We start from the raw sequence: 20,449 nt of genomic DNA, 5'->3' as shown, positions 1-20,449 counted from the left end.
GAGCCCGACATGGAGCTCGAACTCACAAACCATGAGATCGTGACCTGAGCCGAAGCCGGACGCTTAACCGACGGAGCCACCCCGATGCCCCGATCCATAAGACTTCTAGAGGCTGACCCTGCCGCACATGCGGGGAGTGGACACATGACCCAGGCCTGGCCAGAGCCCCTGTGGTTAGTTAAGGAAGGATCATACGACCTAAAGAGCATCAGGGCCTGGACTCTGGCTGCCTTTACCTTTAGGAAGATTCTTTCCTTTCTTGGGGGCTGCCTGGGTGTGGGTTGGACGCCAGGGACTACAGGGCCATCCCAGCTACTGCACAGAGAAGCCTGCCAGGGAATGATGCCAACAGGGAGAGAGCGGAGCCGAGTTGCTGGATTTGGAGGGCCTGGATCCAGCTGAGCCTGAAGATGGTCACTTGAGCTCTGCACTTACACCAGTCGACAAATCCTCACGCGCGGGCATCCTTTTCTCTTTTCGCCTAAACCTACTTGAGGGACACGGTCGCTTGCAACCAAAAAAAAGTTCTGACGAATACAGAAGCCAACCCACAGTGCTCGGGGTGGGGTCTGCACGGTGCCCTCAGAACGGCTCTCAGGTCAGCAGGCTGAACAAGCGACAGTCGTGGGAAGGAGCCGCTCCTCACGCGGGGCTGGACAGCCCTAACAGCAGAGACAAGCACGCTCCCCCCCCAGGCACACAGTGGGGACACCCACCTACACGCCCAGGCGAGCCAACAGGAGACACGGCTGCCGGCCTTAGTCTGGTCCTGAAGCCAGCCAAACCAAACATGCCAATCCCCCGATGGACGACTCTGACACCCCCAGAATTCCGGGGCCCAGGAGTCACTCAACCAGCTAGAGTATGAGGCTACTCCCTGGCTCCCCAGAACCCGGCCCTCTAGGAAGCGCGCTCCCCGGGGAACTGCAGACATCCCTCTCCGGCTGGGTTAGGCTGTGTCGACACCCCCGAGCCCGAGCCCTAGCGACTCGCTGAGCCAGCAGGGGCGAACGAGCATGCTCTCTGGGGACGGCGAATATCCCTGGGGGTGCCGAACTGGCCTGTTCCAGCAGTTTAGCAGGGGGGCCTCTGACCCAGGAAATCCTGATGCAGGGCCCCACGTGTGTGACCGAGGACCCTCCTGCTGGGATTAGGACGAGATGGAGGGAGGCCCCTCTGCATGCCTTCTGGGCCCCTTCTCTGCCTAAAACTCTCCCCGAGAGAAATGTTACAAGTTATACATCTAATAAGAAACTTATATTTGTTTCCTTTTTTTTTTTTTTACGTTTATTTATCCATTTTGAGAGAGAGAGAGAGAAGGAAATCGAACAGGGGAGGGGCAGAAAGAGAGGGGGGACAAAGGATCTGAAGCAGGGTCTGTGCTGACAGCAGAAAGCCCGATGCGGGGATCAAACTCACAAACCTTGAGATCATGACCTGAGCCGAAGTTAGATGCTCAACTGACTGACACCCAGACGCCCCCAGCTCATATTTAAAAAACAAAAAACTTATATTCAGAACACATAAAGAACTCTCACCACTCACTCATCAGAAGGCAAACAACCTCATGGAAAATGAACACAAGATTTCAACACCCAGAGTGCCTGTCTGGCTCAGTCGGTAAAGCATGAGACTCTTGATCCGGGGATTGTGAGTTCAAGCCCCACACTGGGTACAGAGATTACTTAAAAATTAAATAAACTTGGGGCGCCTGGGTGGCACAGTCGGTTAAGCGTCCAACTTCAGCCAGGTCACGATCTCGCGGTCCGGGAGTTCGAGCCCCGCGTCAGGCTCTGGGCTGATGGCTCAGAGCCTGGAGCCCGTTTCCGATTCTGTGTCTCCCTCTCTCTCTGCCCCTCCCCCGTTCATGCTCTGTCTCTCTCTGTCCCAAAAATAAATAAATGTTGAAAAAAAAAAATTTAAAAAAAAAAAATTAAATAAACTTAAAAAAAGAAAGTTAACTGTATACCTACCACATGACCCAACTGCCCAAGAGAATACAAACATATATTCATACAAAAACTTGCAAAAGGAACGATGTTCATAGCAACTTTATTCATAATAGCCAAGAAAGGGAAACACCCAAACATCCATCAACTGGTGAGTGAAAAACAGCGAATCTATACGAGAGAACCCTACTCACCGATAATAAGGACCACGACATACGAAACAATATTGACCACCCTCATCAATGTTACACTAACTGGAAGAAATCAGACACAAAACAGTACGTGTTGATTCTTATTTATAGGGAATTTCAAAACCATAAACACAGAAGCAGATCTGTGGCTGCCTGGCGGTGGGAACAGGGATGGACTGCACACAGGCATGAGAGAACTTTCCAGAAGGTAGAAGGGTTCTAAAAATGGATTATAATGGCCGTACAACTTATACTTGTACTAAGTAGCAAATCTGTCATCAAACTGTACATTTAAAATGGTTTTTATGGGAAGTTAAATCTTAACTTTTAAAAATCATATAACAAAATAAAATCCTCGAAGGCTCCCCATAGACGTTAGTGTGCGGGTCTTTAAAGCCCTCCTCATCTCTTCCCTCCAGCACTACGGTCCTCCCTCGCTCACTTCACGCTGGCCCCACTGGCCTCTGGCCCCTCCTGGATCACACTAAGCACACTGCAGCCTCAGGACCTTTGCACACGCGATTCCCTCTGCCTCAAATATCCATGTTCGTTGCTCAAGTCCTTCGAGCATGTGCTCCAATGTCCCCTTCTGAAATTACAACCCCTACCGAGTCCTCCCCATCTCCAGCCTCCTTTGTTTTTTGCCACTGATCAAGGAAGGGGACTAGGGTCTGTTTTGTTTACTATGGTACCCTTAGTCCTGACAAGGGTGCCCGGTGAATACAGGTGTTCAATAGATCACTGCTGAAAGAATGAATGACACTGGCCCACGGGGATGACAGACCTAGGAGGCCCCGCTCACCTCCTCAGCACGTAGGACTGAGTGGCTTGTGGTGAGCAGCCCAGTTGACAGTCTGATGCTGTGGCTTTTTACGTGGCCCGTCTGACTTGCCCGCTGGCCAGCACGCCCTTTGAGGCAAGGCCCAGGCATTAAGACAGTGTCCCCAGCACCTGCCACTGATGACCCTGCATTCCCTCACCACCCACCTGACACTTTCCTACCTCCCAGACCCCGCTCTGACTTTTCTCCCATCTGCCTCCCTTCCCCTGTACCTAGCCCAATGCCGCCTCCTCCAGGAAGTCTCCCAGAACCTTTGGCTCACAGAGACCTCAGGACTGCACACTGAGCCAAGGAGAGATCATACACTGTTCTCGTTTATCTTCATCTTGCCTCCTGGGAGCCCATGGGCAACCCCAGGCGGGGCCACAACTTCTCTGAGCACCCAGTCCCAGCACCGGGCCTGGCACAGAGCCCATGATCCAGAAACCTCGTGTGAATGCACACCTGCCATTGCCCAGAGGACAAAGGCCCCCGAGGCCGCAAATCCCCAGCACGCTCCTCCCAGGGGAGGCTTCCGGAGGCTCCCACAGTTGCCCTCCTCCCTCCCGGACCCTGACGGTCCCAGCAGCCTCCAGGATGCAGAAATGTACCTGCCAGGCCTCGCAGGAATGTGGCCTCGTTAGTCCTCCCAAGCCCTGATGAGCCGGGAGCCGTCTCACGGGAGGAGCGCCGGAAGCTCGGAAGAGTTCAGGGACTCACCCAAAGTCACCTGCTGCTCAGCGGCTGTGCTGGAACCAGACCCGGGGCCGGCCCGCCTCTGCCTCCCTGGGCCCGGGCTAGCATTTGTGAGACCCGTGGCCTCGCTGCCTCGCCGACAAAGAAAACCAGAGGGGCCGGCTGCATTCGCTTGGTCCCGCCACCAGTGCTGGGTGGTGACGCGGGGACGGCCAGGGAGGACAGGCCGGCAGCCACCCCCACCCCCCAGGGTCTCCAGAGCGGGGGGGGGGGGGGGGGGGGGGAGTGCGAAGGGGAGAGGGGAGGAGAGAACACATGGTGAACAGGAAGAAGGGGAGGAGCCTGGGGCCAATCACCCCTTTGTGACTCAGCCCTCCTCACGGGATAGAGGAAGGAAGGGCTTTCTTGGGAAAAGCTGGGACCTGGCGATAAATTGGCTTCTGGCCACACTGTGGGGGGCGGGGCAGGCCTGGGAGACAGGAGGGAACAGGCTTAAGGCGATGTGGGTCCAAACCCCAACCCACCACGCGTGGCTGTGGGTCCTTGGCCCGGCGTGAGGCTCTTGCATCACCCGTAAGACGGGGTGAAGGTACCGCTGCCCCGTGGGGGGCACAGATGAGCGAGTCCAAACACGCCCTACAGGTGTCGCCCGGTGCCTGGCACAGGGGAGCCGCCGGGAAAGGGCAGCTGCCACTACAACCGCTCTCTATTGAGATCTCGGGAGGCCCGGGGTGCACACGTCGCCTCCCCCAGGGACTCAGGGCCCAGACAAGGCGGGCGCGGGAGGGGCGAGGAGGGCGGGCGGCATTCAGACCAACAGGCCCCCTTTGTGCCGCCCTCAGTCGCCATTTACCGAAGACAAACCCGGGCTGCATTTCAGGGTTTCCATTTCAGCTGCAAGGGGGTGGGCGGGCCGCAGTCTGAGTGGGGACGAGGCCCAAGAACTTTCCGCCAATCGGAGGCCCAGGGTGCGGCCCCGACGGAACGGGGGAAGGTGCCAAATAGGGCAGTGGAAAGCCCATGCCCGGGGCGGGCGTGCAAGAGGCCGGCACCAGGAATCCGGCTCCGGAGACCCGGCCGCCACTCACACCCGGGGCCTCTGGCTGGAGGGAGGCACTCTGGCAAGACCGGGCTGCTGGCCGAAGCCCAGCCTTCAGGTCCAGGCCTGCCACCCCCAATGACAGGGGTGGCTCTCCTGGGTGATTCCCCCTCCTCCCCCTCCTCCTGCCTCAGCTGTCAGCAGCCAGGGTGCCCACACTCCCCCCTCCTCTCCTGACCCTGTGATCCGAGTGCCGGGCAATGTGGCACCCACAGATGAACTTCGTGTGGCCCCTGACCACTCACTGCAAGCCCTAGGGCTTAGGCCGCAGCAGCAACACCCTGGGGGGGGGGGGGGGAGGGAAAGCTCTGTAATAGGGAGCCCAGCACACCAGGGGCCAGGCAGGGGAACCTCAAGGAGCAGGCCGTGCTCTGCAGGTCAGCCAAACAGCTGGACATTTACTGGCCAAAGTGTGTGCGTGTGCGTGTGGCGGGGCGTTAATCCAGAGACTGGGAGGGACAGCGGGGTCTCTCAGCCACACACAGGCATCAGCCTCAATGGATGAAGGTCCACGGAGGATGTCAAACAAGGGGTGCAACACATCAGATGTGCACACTGGCAAGACCACTCGGGAGGGGATGAGGACACTGGGGGGAGCGAGGGAGGGGAGGCCACTGTCCCGGGGGCTGCTGGGATACATAAGGGACACGACAATGCAGCCTGAACCATGCAGAGGCGGGGGCTGGAGGGGACAGAGAGGGGAGAGGTGCCAAGCAGCATTTGGTGGCAAACAGTGTGGGTGCAGAGGGAGCACCCAGGGTCCCACTGGGTGGGACCTGGGAGGAGGCGGGGGCTGGCGTGAGGTCCCCGAGGGACCCTGCGGAGGGGCAGCAAGGGGCAGAGTGATGGGGCCCTTGGGAGAGTCGCCGGGGACGGCCAAGGCCAGGGAACATCACAAGCTGGGAGCGCCCACCAGTACGTGACGTGACGGAGGATGACGTGAGGGCACCCCAGACAGACAGGTAAGAACAGCCGACAGGTACGACGAGGAAGCCTTCGAGGAGAGGACGCGACCGACCGGACAGCCGCCGGGCCTCCCAGTCAGCAGGGAAATGCAAATCCGAGCCACGAGGAGATCCCATTTCCCGCCCAATCAGATGGGCAAAAAGCCAAAAAGCCAGGTGATACCAAGAGTTGGCGAGCGGAGAGCAGGGGCCGGTGGGCGCGGAGCCCAAACAGGGGCGGCGAGGCGTGGCCCGGGAGGCACCTGCCGGGCGTACATCACGGGGCTCCATGCAGCAGCCAGTGTGTGGGGTGGAGACAGGGCTGGGGCGGGGGTAACTGGGGGCTTTATTTCTATTCATAAGATTTGTTTCTTGAGTCCTGCAGACTGTACATGGGCGTTCATCGTATTCTGTCAGGTCCTTTTCTCTTTTATGTTTATTTTTGAAAGAGGGGGAGAGACCGAGCATGAGCAGGGGAGGAGCAAGAGACACAGGGAGACACAGACTCCGAAGCAGGTTCCAGACTCAGCTGTCAGCCCAGAGCCCAACGCGGGGCTCGAACCCACAGACCGTGAGATCATGACCTGAGCCGAAGTCGGACGCCCAGCCGACTGAGCCACCCGGGTGCCCCGTTTTTCTTTTTTTTGTTTTTTGAGTGCCTAAGATATTTCATAGCCATTTTTTTTTAATTAAAAAAATTTTTTTTCAAGACAGAAGAGTCCCTCCCCTCGCCGTATACACCTGCCCTGAGGAACCAGACAGTGACCCCCAGGGGGGCCAAGTACCAGGCCAAGGCTCACCAAACCCCGCCCCAGCAGGCACCCCAGCACTCACGCCTGCACTGGAAACCCAGTGCCTCCCCAACCCCTGAACGCCGCAGACGGGCGTGACCACCGTCCGCGCAGGCCTACTCCCAGCTGGCACTCACTGCTTGTCCCCTCCTGCTTGGAAGGGGGGCTCACTCTGCCTGCACTTGACCGGCGGTGAGGCTAGAATCCCCTCGTGGGAGGGAGCCCAGAGCAGGGTGGGGCTGAGACAGGCCCCCTCCCTGTGAGTCCTGCCAGCTTGAGGTGAAAGCCAAGGCCCGGAGCCCCGTGCCAGCCGCCCCTCGGGCGGGCCCGGGATGGCCGGGGACGTGGCACCCGTCGGCCTGTGCCTGTGCCTCCACACCCACCCTCCGCTCCCACCCGGTCAGCGAGGCCCCAGAGGACGCTGGAGCCAGTCCAGGCGGAGCAAGCCCGGCACGCATATGGCCGCTGACCAATGCAGGAGAGGGTGGTGATGGGCCTTGCTTGGGGTGCGGGGTCACCCTGGGAGTACGAGGAGCCTGGCAGCCATCCAGAACCGGCCCGGGGAAGGGACCCGCCCGAGCCTCACAGCAGAGCTGGAGCCGGAACCCAGGCTCCACCAGCCAACGGGGCTTCGGGAGGCGCAGGCCGAAGCTGGGAAGACGGCATGGATGCGGAGGGCGGGGCACCCGCAGGGCGGAGCAGGGGACAGCCCCGGGGCCCCAGATGACCCCAGCTTCTCCGGCGCCTGAGGCTGTGAGACGAGCAGGGCCAAGTCCGTCCAGAAGACGGGGCTCCCGTGCTCAGCATCCTCGCACCTCTCGGCCTCTGAGCTCAGGGCTGTAGATCCCAGTTTGTAAGCTAGCATCTTCCCTGTCCTGCCCGTGGCCCGGGGTGACTCCGGAGCCCTGGGAGTGACCGGCCTGTCAGTCTCACCTGAGCTGCACACACTGGAGCGCGGCCATCGTCCCTCAAGCTTGGAGGTGGTTCAGATGCTGTCCTCGGCAGAGCAGAGGGGACCAGGGCTGTGTCGGGTCTGGGGAGGGGAAGGGACACCAATGTCAATATACTTCCTGGCCTTACACACACACTTACACACACACACACACACACACACACACACACACACACAGTTGGCACGTTCAGAACCAGGGGACAACCATGGCGCCGAGAACCTGCTCCTGACTGTGGGCCACTCATGGCCCCAGCGACTGGACAGCTGGGGCCCTCCTGCCACTGACCCAGCCTGGCTCCGCTGGATGAGGTCCCGGCCAGGCCCAAGGAGAAGGGCTTGGGAACAACATGACTCAAGTTGCCCTCTGACCCACCTTTATTCCCATTTCACAGAATGGGAAACTGAGGCCCAGGCTGATGGTCACAGAGCAAGTGAACAGGACGATGAGATTCAAGCGTCCAAGTGACCGAAAACGTGTGTTGGGCAGAGGGGTCCCTGAGACCAGAAGCGGTCAGAGGCTGAGGGAGGGAAGGCGCCTGCTGAGGTCACCTAGCGATCTAGGCAGAACAGGCAGGAAAGCGCTCCTGCGTCCTGTCTCCCAGGCCAGTGCCCTGACCTAGTCTCTTTTCGCTGCAACTACATCCAACACACGTAGGCCAGGAAACACCCCAACACCCGGGGTCTCCTCCCTAACCCAGCCAGCCAGGCCTCCTCCCTAGGGTTAGAATCTGCACAAGCAACTTAAAAAATACCCCTGAGCCAAGGATGATCTTTACAACAAGTGGTTCTGGGTCCCCATAACCACATAGGGAAAAACAAATCATGACCCACCCATGGTTGATAGAACAATGCCCCCCCCCCTCCCGCCAACGATTTTCATGTCCCTATCCCTGGAATGTGTTAACGATGTTAGCTTACACATGGCAAAGGGAAACTGAGGTTGTAGATGGAATTTAAGGATGCTAGTCAGCCGACCTCCAGATGGGAAGATTATTCTGGATTATCCAGGCGGGCCCAATGTGATCACAAGCGTCCTTACAAGTGCAAGAGGGAGGCAGGAGGGACAGAATCACAGGGATGGCAGCGTGCCCATAACTCAGGGTGACATTGGTAGCTTTGAAGATGGAGGAAGGGGCCACCAGGCAAAGAATGCGGGCAGCCTCTAGGAGCTGGAGAAGGGCAAGAAACAGATTCTTCCCCGAGCCTCTAGAAGGAACACGGCCCTGCTGACATCCTGATTTTAGCCGGGAGAGATCCATTTCAGACTTCTGGCCTCCATAAATCTAAAATAATACATCTGTGCTGTTTGAGGGCCACTGTGTTTGTGGTCATTTGTCAGGGCAGCAAAGGGAGACCAGTATGTTTATTTCACGTCATACACGAAAACCAATCCCAGAGGGACAGCAGGTCTAACCGTGAAAGGCAAAACAATACAGTATTTAAGAGACATAAATAAAGACTGAGATAGGCAAAGATTTCTTAACAGGACACAGAAAGTACCAGAAGACAGGGAAAGGACGGATAAATTGGACCAGATTAAGAGCTTTGGGGGGCACCTGGTGGCTCAGTTAAGTGTCTGACTCTTGATTTCGGCTCAGGTCATGAGCTCATGGTCTGTGGGATCAAGCCCCACGTCGGGCTCTGTGCTGACAGCACAGAGCCTGCTTGGGATTCTCTCTCTCCCTCTCTCTGCCCCTCCCCTGCTTGCTCTCTCTGTCTCAAAACAAAATTTTTTAATGTTTTTTGTTTATTTTTGAGAGAGCGTGAGCAGGGGAGGGGCAGCGAAAGATGGAGACACAGAATCTGAAGCAGACTCTAGGCTCTGAGCTGTCAGCACAGAGCCCGACGCGGGGCTCGAACTCAAAAACCGCGAGATCATGACCTGAGCCCAAGTCGGAGGTTTAACTGACTGAGCCACCTGGGCACCCTTAAGTACATATTTTTTTTTAATTAAAAAAAAAAAGATTAAGAGTTTCTGTACGTCAAATGATACCACTGAGAGACAGAGAGACAGTGTTGTGTGAGGAATGAGCCACAGAAGGGGAAAACATTTGCAAGCCCTACATTCCAAGAATGATTCATATTCAGAATACAGAGAGAAGTCCAACAAATCAAGTTGGAAGGATCAGCAAGACACCTCAAAGAGCACTACATGAAAAGAGGGTATTTAAAAGACCAACAAACACATGGAAAGACATTCTCCTTTGTTGCTCGTCTGGCTAACGCCATATTCACCAGAACGCAGAAAGTGAAGCAGACACACGAGGGATGGGTGAGGCTGCAGAATGTCCAGACCGCTCGCCCACTGCCGAGATGAGAGTCAACTGGTAAGCGATTTGGAAACCAGTTTGATCTCACCTACTAACCCTGATCTCGACCCAGAGACGCCACTCCTAGGCACGCCCCCAAAAGGAATGCGGACATAAGTGCCCCAAGGACAGACTGTTCTAATGCTCCTAAACTGAAAGTAACCCAAATATCCAACCCCGTGAGAAGGAGTAACTAAGGCGGGCTCTCTTCCTGCAATGGAAGAAAATACAGCAATGCAAATGAATGAACTACAACTCTATGCAACCACGTGTCTGAGCTCTGTGATTATACACTTGTGTGTTATTTTTTTTTAATTTTTTTAATGTTTATTTATTTTTGAGAGCAGGAGAGGCAGAGTGTGAGTGGGGGAGGGGCAGAGAGAGAGAGAGGGAGACACAGAATCCGAAGCAGGCTCCAGGCTCTGAGCTGTCGGCACAGAGCCTGATGCGGGGCTCGAACCCACCAACTGTGAGATCATCACCTGAGCCAAAGTCAGATGCTTAACTGACTGAGCCACCTGGGCACTCCAAAATAAAGAAACTTTAAATACGTACATAAATATAAACAAACAAATAAATAAAAATGAAGTCAGTGGACAATCATTACCGATGATATCAAAAACCAGGGGGGCTCCTGGGTGGCTCAGTCAGTTAAGTATATGGTTCTTGATTTCCGCTCAGGCCATCATCTCACTCGATCGTGGGTTCGAGCCCCACATCGGGCTCTGTTGCTGAGAGTGTGGGGCCTGCTTGGGATTCTCTCTCCCTCTCTCTCTGCCCCTCCCCCACTAGCACTCTCTCTCAAAAATAAATACATAAACATAAAAAAAAAAATCAGGGAAGGGGTCCCCCTTGGGTCAGGAGTACTGACCGGAAGGACAACAGGAGAGGTTCTGGGGAGCCAGCAGGCTCTCATTATACAAGGATTTCAGTTTGGAAACTTCACCAAGTATGCTTATGTCATGCACACTTTTCTGCGTGGATACTGTATTTCAATAAAAAGGCTTTAAAATTCTTTTTCTTCTTTTTTTAATTTTTTTAACGTTTATTTATTTTGAGACAGAGGCAGAGCATGAACGGGGGAGGGTCAGAGAGAGAGGGAGACACAATCTGAAACAGGCTCCAGGCTCTGAGCAGTCAGCACAGAGCCGACGCGGGGCTCGAACTCACGGACCGAACCGTGAGATCGTGACCTGAGCCGAAGTCGGACGCTTAACCGACTGAGCCACCCAGGCGCCCCTAAAATTCTTTTTAATTACCTGGGCTGGGGGTGGGTGGCAGCGGAAGTGGAGGAAGCAGGGGTGGTCCCAGCCCCTCTGGGTCCTTCCCGCCTATCAGACAGCCCCGGGCGGTGGTGCCTAACCATGGGGACCCACGGGGCCTCTGGCTCCCCGCAGTTCTGCAAGCTCCCTGCGGGCAGGCCCAAGCCCCATGGACGTCAAGCACCCGGGGCCTGACCCACAGCGGTGCCGTGCTCACTGCACAACCTTCCCGAACACCAACCTTCCTCCCTGAACAAGGCATGCCAAGTCAGCACCCCAGCATCCTCTCTCGAGCCTTGCCCTGCAGGGAGGAGGCTGAGCCCCCCTGAGGTCTGGGCCTGTGGGGGCAGAATGCAATCCAGGGCCCACGAGGCAGCCTGGAGAACGCATGAACCAGCCAGGGGGCCAGGGGCCCCATCTAAACCTCTGAAGGACAAAGGGCAACCCAGGGCTGTGGGTGGGTGATGGGATGGGATGGGCGGAGGAGGGGCAGAACCTGGTGGCCCCAGGGATGAGGTCAGTCACTAAGAAGCCCTCATGGTGTTTTAGTGCTTCCAGAAAGGCAGCCACCACCCCCAGCCACCAAAAGCTGCCTGAATGCCACAGACGCCCACCCACACCCATACGCATCCTACCACATCCCCAGGCCTTTGCAAACACTGTTCCTTCTGCCTAATGCTGGTCCTCTCATCCGCTGGCAAACTCCCTCACATCTTGCTGACGGCAGCTTCAAGAGGGCAGATTCTTTGCAGATCATATCCATTGCTGAGCTCTCGGTACCTAGGACAGCGCCCAGCACATGCAGCAGCTCAAAACGCCTAACGAGCACGCGAATGAATGAAGGAAACACGAACCCGTGGAAACGCCCTCCCTCCGCCACCACCCTCTTCCTCTCCACATCCATGGCAGCTTGTTCACACACCACAGCCGCACTCACTGGCCGGCTTGGAGCGAGCTCTGGGAAGGGCAGAAGGTTCCCAACAATTAGCATCGGGCACAGAGTGGATGCTAACCACATTTGGGTCCAATGAACAAAGAGGCAGGCAGTGAGCCCCCCATCACTGGAGGAGATCAAGCAGAGACCAAGACCTGTTCTCAGAGCAGGTATCTGCTCCAGGTGGCACAGCTGCCCCGCGAGGCTCTCCCAAACTCACACAGCTACTATTACTGTCCATAACAACACTAACCAACTATGTTGAGCACCGCCCCCCTACTCAGGGCTGGAAGGGTGACCCCAGGTCCACACCACTCTCTGTCACAGAGCTTGATTCTTCAGTGTGCTGGACTCAGAGCCTGTGTGGGTGCACCTGGTGTAGGGGGTCCAGGTGGGATGGGCCCCCCCCTCTTCTGCTGAGCTGTTCCAGCCTAAAGAGACACAGACCCACAATATCTGTTCTGCTCCACACGCCGGCCCAAGTGCTTTATAAATACTACCTCATTTAACCTCTGCAACAGCCCTGTTATGAATTCCACCCACTTTACTAGTGGGAAACTGAGGCCTGGAGTGGTCAATCGTTTGCTTAGGGTGACACAACTGATCCAATAGTAGACGTGGAATTCGAACTCGGGCCCTCTGGCCACACAGCCTGAGTTCTTAACCACCCTTCTTGACTTCCTTTCTTGACTTCCTCAGAATCAAGACCAACTCTCCTCCTGACACCCAGGTTGGGGGGGGGGGGCAGGGCAGAGGTTTCAAGGACAAGGCCAGGAGGACACCCCCCAGCCCTGGGTGCCAAGGCCATGGCCTGTGGTCTCTCTGCCCACTAGCCTAGGCCTTACCTGCCTCTGGCCTCATTTCCTGGGAACCCTGTCCACCAGCACCCTTCGTTCCAGCTTCCTTGAGTTTCTCATTGCTCCCTAAGACCCCTCCCCCGGTCGCTCATTCTGCCAGACGCCTTCACCCTTCTTCTATCCTTCAGCCAACTCCTGGGGCCGACTGGGTACACTCCCTGTATCATGTCCCCCACGCCTCCTCGGGAGATGGGGATTCTTGGGCAGGAGCCAGTGTGGCTCCTAGCTCATCCGCTCTCACGCACCCCTGGGGCCAGGCAGACCCCAGTGAACAGGCTGGCTGTGAGCAGGAACCCTGGCTCTCAGCGGTCCACAGGGACCCTCCAGGAGGAGGCTTAGAAAGATCAGAAGGCAGAGTCACCTGGGTAGCTCAGTCGGTTAAGCATCCAACTTTGGCTCAAGTCATAATCTCATGGTTCGTGAGTTCAAGCCCCAAGTCGGGCTCTGTGCTGACAGCTCAGAGCCCGGAGCCTGCTTCGGATTCTGGATCTCCGTCTTTCTTTGCCCCTCCTCCACTCACACTCGCTTGTTCTCTCTCTCAATTTCTCTCAAAAATAAACAAACATTTTTTAAAAATTTAAAGACAGAGGGGCGCCTAGGTGGCTCAGTCGGTTAAGTGTCCGACTCTTGGTTTCGTCTCAAGTCACGATCTCGGGGTTTCATGAGTTTGAGCCCCACATTGGGCTGTGCGCTGATGGTATGGAGCCTGCTTGGGATTTTCTCTCTCTCTCTCTCTCCCTCTCTCTCTGTCCCTCCCCTGCTCACGCTGTCTGTCTCTTTCAAGACAAATAAATAAACTTTAAAAAAAAACGTAAAGAAAGGAAGATCAGAAGGCAGCCGCTCTCACCCTCTACCTTCTGGACCAAGCGCCATACCAGGACCACAATGGCTGGCAGCCCGACCCTTAGGCTTTAGTGGTATATACAGCAGGGCTCACAGGAGCGAGGTGACAATACAACCGCTCAAAACACCTGCCTCGCCCTCAGATCAGGCTACTAGAAAGCTCAGAGGCAAGTTACCTGCCACGGAAGGTACGGCAGCCCCTCCAGCTTCGTTTGATTTTTGCCTCCCCGGCTTTGCTCTTTACCCCGGTCATTTTCATCTCGTTATGGGGCGTTTACCTTTGCGAATCATCTCCAGCCCTTTCTGGAGTCACACAAAGAACACACAAGACCCTCTCGGATGTCTCCCCTCCTCCGCCCTGAGCTCCCGGTACTGGGCACAACCCCTGGCACAGACACTGAAGTGTGAGCTGTGTCGGAGAACCCACGAATTTATGCAAGGAACAGTCCACAGTAGAAAAGGGAACAGCCTGAGCAGAATGAGGACACAAGGCAGCAAACCATCCCCGGGCACCAAATGCTGCCCCCTCCCTTGTGGCAGCGTCCAGCTTCACACTTGACTTAGGGTGACACACTTGTGGGACCACAAGTGACTTAGGGACCACACGAGTGGTGGGCTTTAGGCTGAGAACTCCAGGCTGGAAAAACAGGGACTCCTTGTGAGCCTGAAAGTCCACCCCCTCGTGGCAAAGAGGCCACGAGGGTGAAAAGGGATGTGTGCAGAGCAGGTGTTTTCCTGGGCAGAGTCAAAGGCAGATTCCAGAGATGTACCAAGAGCTGCCCAGGGAAGACAGAAGCATTAGGTGGGCCAGGGCCCGAATTTACACCTTGTTGATAAAAACCACCTGACATGCTCTGCTTTCTATTTATTTATTTTTTAATGCTTATTTATTATTTTGAAAGAGAGAGAGACAGAGCACAAGTGGAGGAGGGGCAGAGAGAGACAGAGAGGGAGACACAGAATCCGAAGCAAACTCCAGGCTCCGAGCTGTCAGCACAGAGCCTGACGAGGGGCTTGAACCCACGGACGGTGAGATCGTGACCTGAGCTGAAGTTGGCCGCTTAACCAACGGAGCCACCCACGCGTCCCATCAGCTTTCTATTCAGAAGGGACACACTCCATTGTCGTTTTCAAGTATTTCCTCTGAGACCCTGAGTTTTGTATTCCTGTTTCTGTGCGCCGACCCCGGCAGCCCTGGAAGGGGGCGGTGGGACAGGGTGGGCAGTGGGGTGGCCCAGGTCTCCAGGTCCTGAAGGGAGGAGCCTCATCTGCTCCTGAGCCCGGGCTGGGGGTGGGGAGGGCACCCTCGGTCCCCACGCCGGCCAGGCTGGGCCACTCCAGCTACTCCCAACAAATGCCGCTGCCTGGAGGTGGAGACCGCAGTGGAGACCGCAGTTAACTGGCTCTGGGTCCGCCTCTCCCGTCAGATAGTTTTCCAGGCTAGCGATGCCCCGCTCACCCGTCCTCCCCCAGCACACACCACGTGGGCATCCTCCAGCGGCTGACACTGTAGTTGGTGCCCGGCACCGTTTCCCCGCCCCCACCCCCAGCCCCAGAGATCACATGGCCTGCCGCCCACCAGCTGGGCGCCCAAGCCGGTGCCGGTGCCGTGCCGGTGCCGGGTTGGTCTCTCCAGCACCCCAAGACTGAGGGGAGTGTCCGCAGGAGGTCCTGTGGCCTCAAGCTAAAGCCCCCACTCGGGGCAGTCACATCAGCAACCCAGAGAGACACAGCCTACCAGGAGAGAAGATGAGAGGCAGAGAAAATGAAACCGCAGTCCAGAAAAGAGGAAAACCAGAGGCGGGGCTGTCTGCCAGCATCCCGGGTCCTGGGGGAGCCGGGCGGCCTGCAACTGTTTGCTGCAGAAGTTTCCTTTCCCTCCGAACTCTCCTTTCACTTAACCTAATTGGAGAAGCTTCCTGTTCCCCTGTAAGAAAATAATCCCGAAGACGTGGGTCAGGCCCCTCCCTGCTCACCAAGCCACGCCCACCGCTCCCAGCTCATTAAGGCTGAGACACTTCTGGGTAAGGCCAGCGTGGGTGGGTGGGGAGAGCCGGCCGGGAAGCCAAGGCACAGCCAGCTGGGGGGGCGGGAGCCAGAAAGTGCTTGGACTTTGCACTTGGGCAACCGGGGTGGTGTCTGAGGAAGGCACGGCCCAAACCAGGCTTTAGTGAAACGCACATGGTAGCGTGTCCCCCAGGCACCCGGTAGGTGCTTGACGCACGAAAGGCCAACAGGGAAACCTCTCTGTGCCCCGACATCCTCATCTGTAAAATGCAGGCAGCATCGTGAAGATGTCCACAAACGGAAACACGCATTTAGAGAGCTCGCCGAAGGTTCCTGGCACAGAGTAAGCCCTCGGTATGTGTTGTTTTCTTAAAAACCTACACGAAAGCTGGGGTTCCCCATCCCCCCCAAGAGCCATCAGGCAGGTGGTTCGGTCTGAACGTTTGTGACTACCCCCCCCCCAACCTCCACATTCATATGTTGAAACCGAGGCCCCAACGTGAGGTGACATTGTCAGGAGGCCAGGGGCCTTGGGAAGTGACAGGGTCAGGAGGGAGGGGCCCTCCAGGACAGGATCAGTGTCCTCATAAAAGGGACCCCGGACTGTTCCGCAGCCCCTTCTGCCGTGTAAATACAGGAAGTGTGCAACCCGGAAGAGGGCCTCCCCTGGAACATGCTGGCACCCTGATCTTGGACTTCCAGACTCCAGAACTGTGAGAAATCGATTTCTGCTGGGTATAAGCCACCTGGTCCGTGGTATTTTGTCACCACTGCTTAGATGAGGCCGGCAGGGAACCAGCAGGGTCAGGAAGGCCGCTGGCCCCTCCTCTGAGCACGGAAGCAGAGGTGCGGGGAGAGGGCATCAGGAGGGCAGGGTCAACCTTCAGGGTGGCGGGCCCAGGGAGAGGACACCAGGAGGGAACTGTCCCCCACGTCAAGGACCAGAATGGAGGGGCCAGCTCTGGGAGGAGACCGCGGTGAGCGGCCAACAGGCAGGCACGGCTGCCCCAGCACGGACACAAGCTGGGGGACGGGACAAGCCACGTGTGTGTGGACGGGAGCTATGTGGGTAGAGCAGCGATGAACACTGGTCACCCGCCCTGTCACAGCGCACGTACTTCACACACATCCATCCGTTCGGTTCTCACAACAACGCTAAAAGGTGGATACCATAAGCACCCTCACTTTATAGACAGGGAAACTGAGGCAGAGAGGTGCAGTGACTTGTCCGAGGTCACACAGCTAGGAAGGAACAGAGCTGGAATCTGAACCCAGGCTGTCAGGTGCCAGCATCCAAACGCTTAACCGCCAAATCAGGCAGCAGATACTGCAGGGGGGTTGGTACCTCTGTGGGTGGGTCGCCCTCCTTGGGAGTTTGAGCTCCGGGTGCAGAATTCCAGAGAGCACCTTCCCAGCCTGCCGGGTGCACCTAGAAGCTTGCTGGTGCAAAAGCTCATGTGAGCCGAGGCTCTTCCCGGGTTCCTTCTGCAAAGTCCCTGCCTTTGAAGCTCCACTCCAACCCTCCCCGCTCCACCTGACCCGGAGCCCAGACCCCAACGTCTCTCCTGGGCCAGACATTGCAGGTGCCAGTGCAATCTGGGCTTATAGCCCCTGGAGGAAGGTGCCTGGCCACCCCCTCCACCCTCACCCCCCCCGCCCCTCCATGTGCAAAAGTAGAAGGGACAGGGGCACCCGGGTGGCTCAGTCGGTTGAGCTGCCGACTTCGGCTCAGGTCATGATCTCACAGCTCGTGAGTTCGTGCCCCACATCGGGCTCTATGCTGACCGCTCAGAACCTGAAGCCTGCTTTCGATTCTGTGTCTTCCTCTCTCTCTGCCCCTCCCCTGCTTGTGCTCTGTCTCTCTCTCCTCTCTCAAAAATAAATAAGCATTAGGGGCGCCTGGGTGGCTCCGTCAGTTAAGCGTCCGACTTCCGCTCAGGTCATGATCTCACCCTCCGTGAGTTCGAGCCCCCCGTCAGGCTCTGTTGCCGACAGCTCAGAGCCTGGAGCCTGCTTCGGATTCTGTGTCTCCCTCTCTCTCTGCCCCTCCCCTGCTCATGCTCTCTCTCTGTCTCAAAAATAAATAAAAACATTTAAAAATAAACATTAAAAAATTTTTTTTAAAAAGTAGAAGAGACAGAACAATCCCTTCCCTCAAACCCCATGCCCCAATCACCTAAATCCTTTACTGTTCCTCCTTCCCATCAGCCAGGAGGCCTCCTTTTAGGACTCCAACCACTTACCCCCGCTACTTCTCCTGCCTGAAGCTCTTGTGTGGCATCCTGGCAGCAAACTTATGCCCGGTGCCCCCATCAAGCTTCCTGCTCCACCCCGTCCTCCAGGCGTCCCTCCTCTGTATTTCCAGCTACCCCACCAAGGCACTCATCAAGCAAGCCACCAAGACTTGCAGGGCTGTGCCCTTTGGGGGCAGCGAGGCCCCTGTTCTGTGTACCTGCCAGCTCCTGGCAGTGCTGGGCCAGGTGACAGCAGCTGGATGAATGAAGGGCTCATTGTTTACATTACAACTGGTGAGGAGTCTTGCCCCACGTGGTGTTCCCTGCACTCTCCTCCTCCTCTGCCAGCAGCCCTAGGCCACTGCTACCCCCACTAACCTCCCTTGGGCATCTTACAGGGGTGAGGACATCTCCCCCCTCATATTGGAGAAGCGGGGTATCCAAGGTTGGGAACGCGCTGCTGGGTGTGTGACTCCCCCCCCCCCCGCAAGGTGCCCCCTCTGTCCGTCCTTCCCAGGGTGGGGCCAGGGCCTGCGTGGCAGTGCCCAGTGGGCACCCGCCCCGCCCAAGCCCCGCCTGAAGGGCCCAAACGGGCGCGCCCTGGAGGCCCAGCAGAGCATCTCGGTGGCGATGGCCCCTCCCTGTGGGGAGGGCAGAAAATCTGCTGCCTCACCAGCTACCAGCGCCAGCCTGGGGGGGCACCCCTGGCGGGATGCCGCCCCGCCCCGGTCTCCCCCATACCCCCTCCACCATGCACTTCGACCAAGTTTTGCAAAGGGAATCGGCCGGGCGACCCCAGCCGGCGGGGCGGGGGCTCCGTGTTCTCCCAGACCCGGGGTCTGGAAAAGGGGGCTGTATGGCCGCGCCCACCGGGCTGTGCCCCCCCCCCCGCATTCCCCCACCGCCTGGGAGCTCAGAGAGCCCTGCGTCGCGTCCGGCCTCCCGGCGCTGCCCTTGAGAGCCGGGACAGGCAGCCCCCACAACAGATGTGCCGAATCCCAGTCTGCGGATGCGGGCGCCGACGGTGCCGGAGATGCCTTCACCGAAGGGACTCGCAGCCCGGGAAGCACCCCCCTCCCCACCAACGCCAGCAGCGTCCTCTCCTCGCCTGCGGGCGACAGGGAAGTTGGGGGTGCACGGGGAGCAGCTCCCGCTCACGCCCACCCGCCGGCCCCCGGCCCTCCGGCCTCTCCCACGCCCCGACAATGCCTGCGGGCGGCCGCCCCGCTGCAGCTCAGGCCGGGCCGCCGCCGCCTCCCGCATCCCTCGCTCCTTTGTTGCCCGGCGAGCCCCCTCCCCCGGGGGCCCTCCGGCCGCTCCTACCTGCGCCCCTCCGGCTGCGGGCTGCGCTGCGGGAGGCCCGGCGCCCGGCCTCCTCCGCTCCCGGCCCGGACGCCGCGGGGGGAGAGGATGCTGCGGCCCCTCCCCGCGCGCCGCTGCCCACCGGCCGCAGCCCCTCCCGGGGCCGGGGCTCCGCGCTCGCGCTCCGGGCCCGGGCCACGCTCCGCGGCCGCAGCCGCAGCCGCGTCCGGGCGGCGGCGGCGGCGGGAAGGCGGGAGGCGCGGATCGAGCAGCCCCGGCCGCCGCCTGCGCGCCCCGCGGCCGAGCCGAGCCGAGCCGAGCTGAGCGGGAGCGGAGCGAGCGGCCCGGCTCCGGGAGGGAACAAAAGGGGCCGGCGCTGGGGCGGGCGCGGGAGGGCGGGGCCTGGCGCGGCGGGGGTCAGGCGCGCGTTCACGTGGCCTCGCGTTTCTCCGGCCGCCGCGCCGCGCCGCAAGCGGGCGGGCGGGCGGAAAACGCTGCCGTATACCTTGTCCTCCGCCGGAGGCAGTCAGTTGTGGGGCGTCTGGGGTGCGCCCACACCCGCCTCGGCGATGGTCACCTATCGACGCCGAAATCGTGTTGATGCTCGGCTCACGAGGCTGTGTCAGACCATTGGGAGAGATGCAAACTCGAGATGCTGGGAGAGATGGGGAGAGGCTTCCCCGGAAGGCTTCACGGAGGAGGTGACATTTGAACTGGACAGGAACTGATGAGGAGGGGATGATGTAGCCGGTAGAGCCGAGCTGAGAACTCCAGGTCTTACTGAGCTGTCCTGAGGCCAAGGCAGGGGGGCGGGGGGGTGGAAGGCACGGGGGTCTTGGTGATACACTCCCAACTTGTTATTGGAAAAAGTGATACTCAAGACCCAGACGAATATTACACCCTCCTCCCCGGAGTAAGACCCGTCTCCTGGGGTATCAGAGGAGTTGACACAGCTGCCAGCACCCCCCCACACACCCCGGGGGGGGAGGGGGCAGAGGTTAAGTGGCAGCCCAGGAGCAAGAAATATCGGACTCCCGACACCCATAGGTGCTTGCACTGTGACTGGCCTCTGTGCCTCTGTGCCACCTTCCCCGGCCTTGATAAGCTAACTTCGGAGCCATTGCCCTTAGTTCTACCTGTAATGCCCTTGTCCCCTTCTCTATTTGACAAATCATCCTTCCCTTTCAAAGCCCAGCTCAAATTCACCTCCATTTCCCTTGAGCATGAGAAGGTGGGTGTGTGGAAGAAGGTTGTGGTCC

General features: G+C 58.1%; 1 protein-coding gene across 5 annotated transcripts in view; it reads right to left on the bottom strand.

Annotated features, from left to right (window-relative positions):
- The window catches only part of CLIP2 (CAP-Gly domain containing linker protein 2), a 75,370-nt gene extending 55,868 nt beyond the window's left edge, over window positions 1-19,502 (bottom strand). For 2 of the 5 annotated variants that reach the window (XM_023246988.2, XM_023246990.2), the window contains exons 1-2: window positions 19,212-19,502; window positions 7,424-7,523 (exon numbers count right to left, since the gene is read on the bottom strand). The gene's annotated coding sequence lies outside the window, so the exon portion shown is untranslated. Of the gene's footprint in view, window positions 1-3,571; window positions 3,594-7,423; window positions 7,524-15,385; window positions 15,553-19,211 lie in introns of those variants that run through there. The other 3 variants (XM_045047371.1, XM_023246989.2, XM_045047372.1) reach the window with 3 other exon arrangements.
- Window positions 19,503-20,449: the final 947 nt, after the last annotated feature.

Source organism: Felis catus, chromosome E3, assembly GCF_018350175.1.
Source record: "Felis catus isolate Fca126 chromosome E3, F.catus_Fca126_mat1.0, whole genome shotgun sequence".
In the NCBI taxonomy this organism is placed as follows: Eukaryota; Metazoa; Chordata; class Mammalia; order Carnivora; family Felidae; genus Felis; species Felis catus.
The sequence above is the reverse complement of the archived record's forward strand: the minus strand, read 5'-3'. Positions and strand labels throughout refer to the sequence as shown.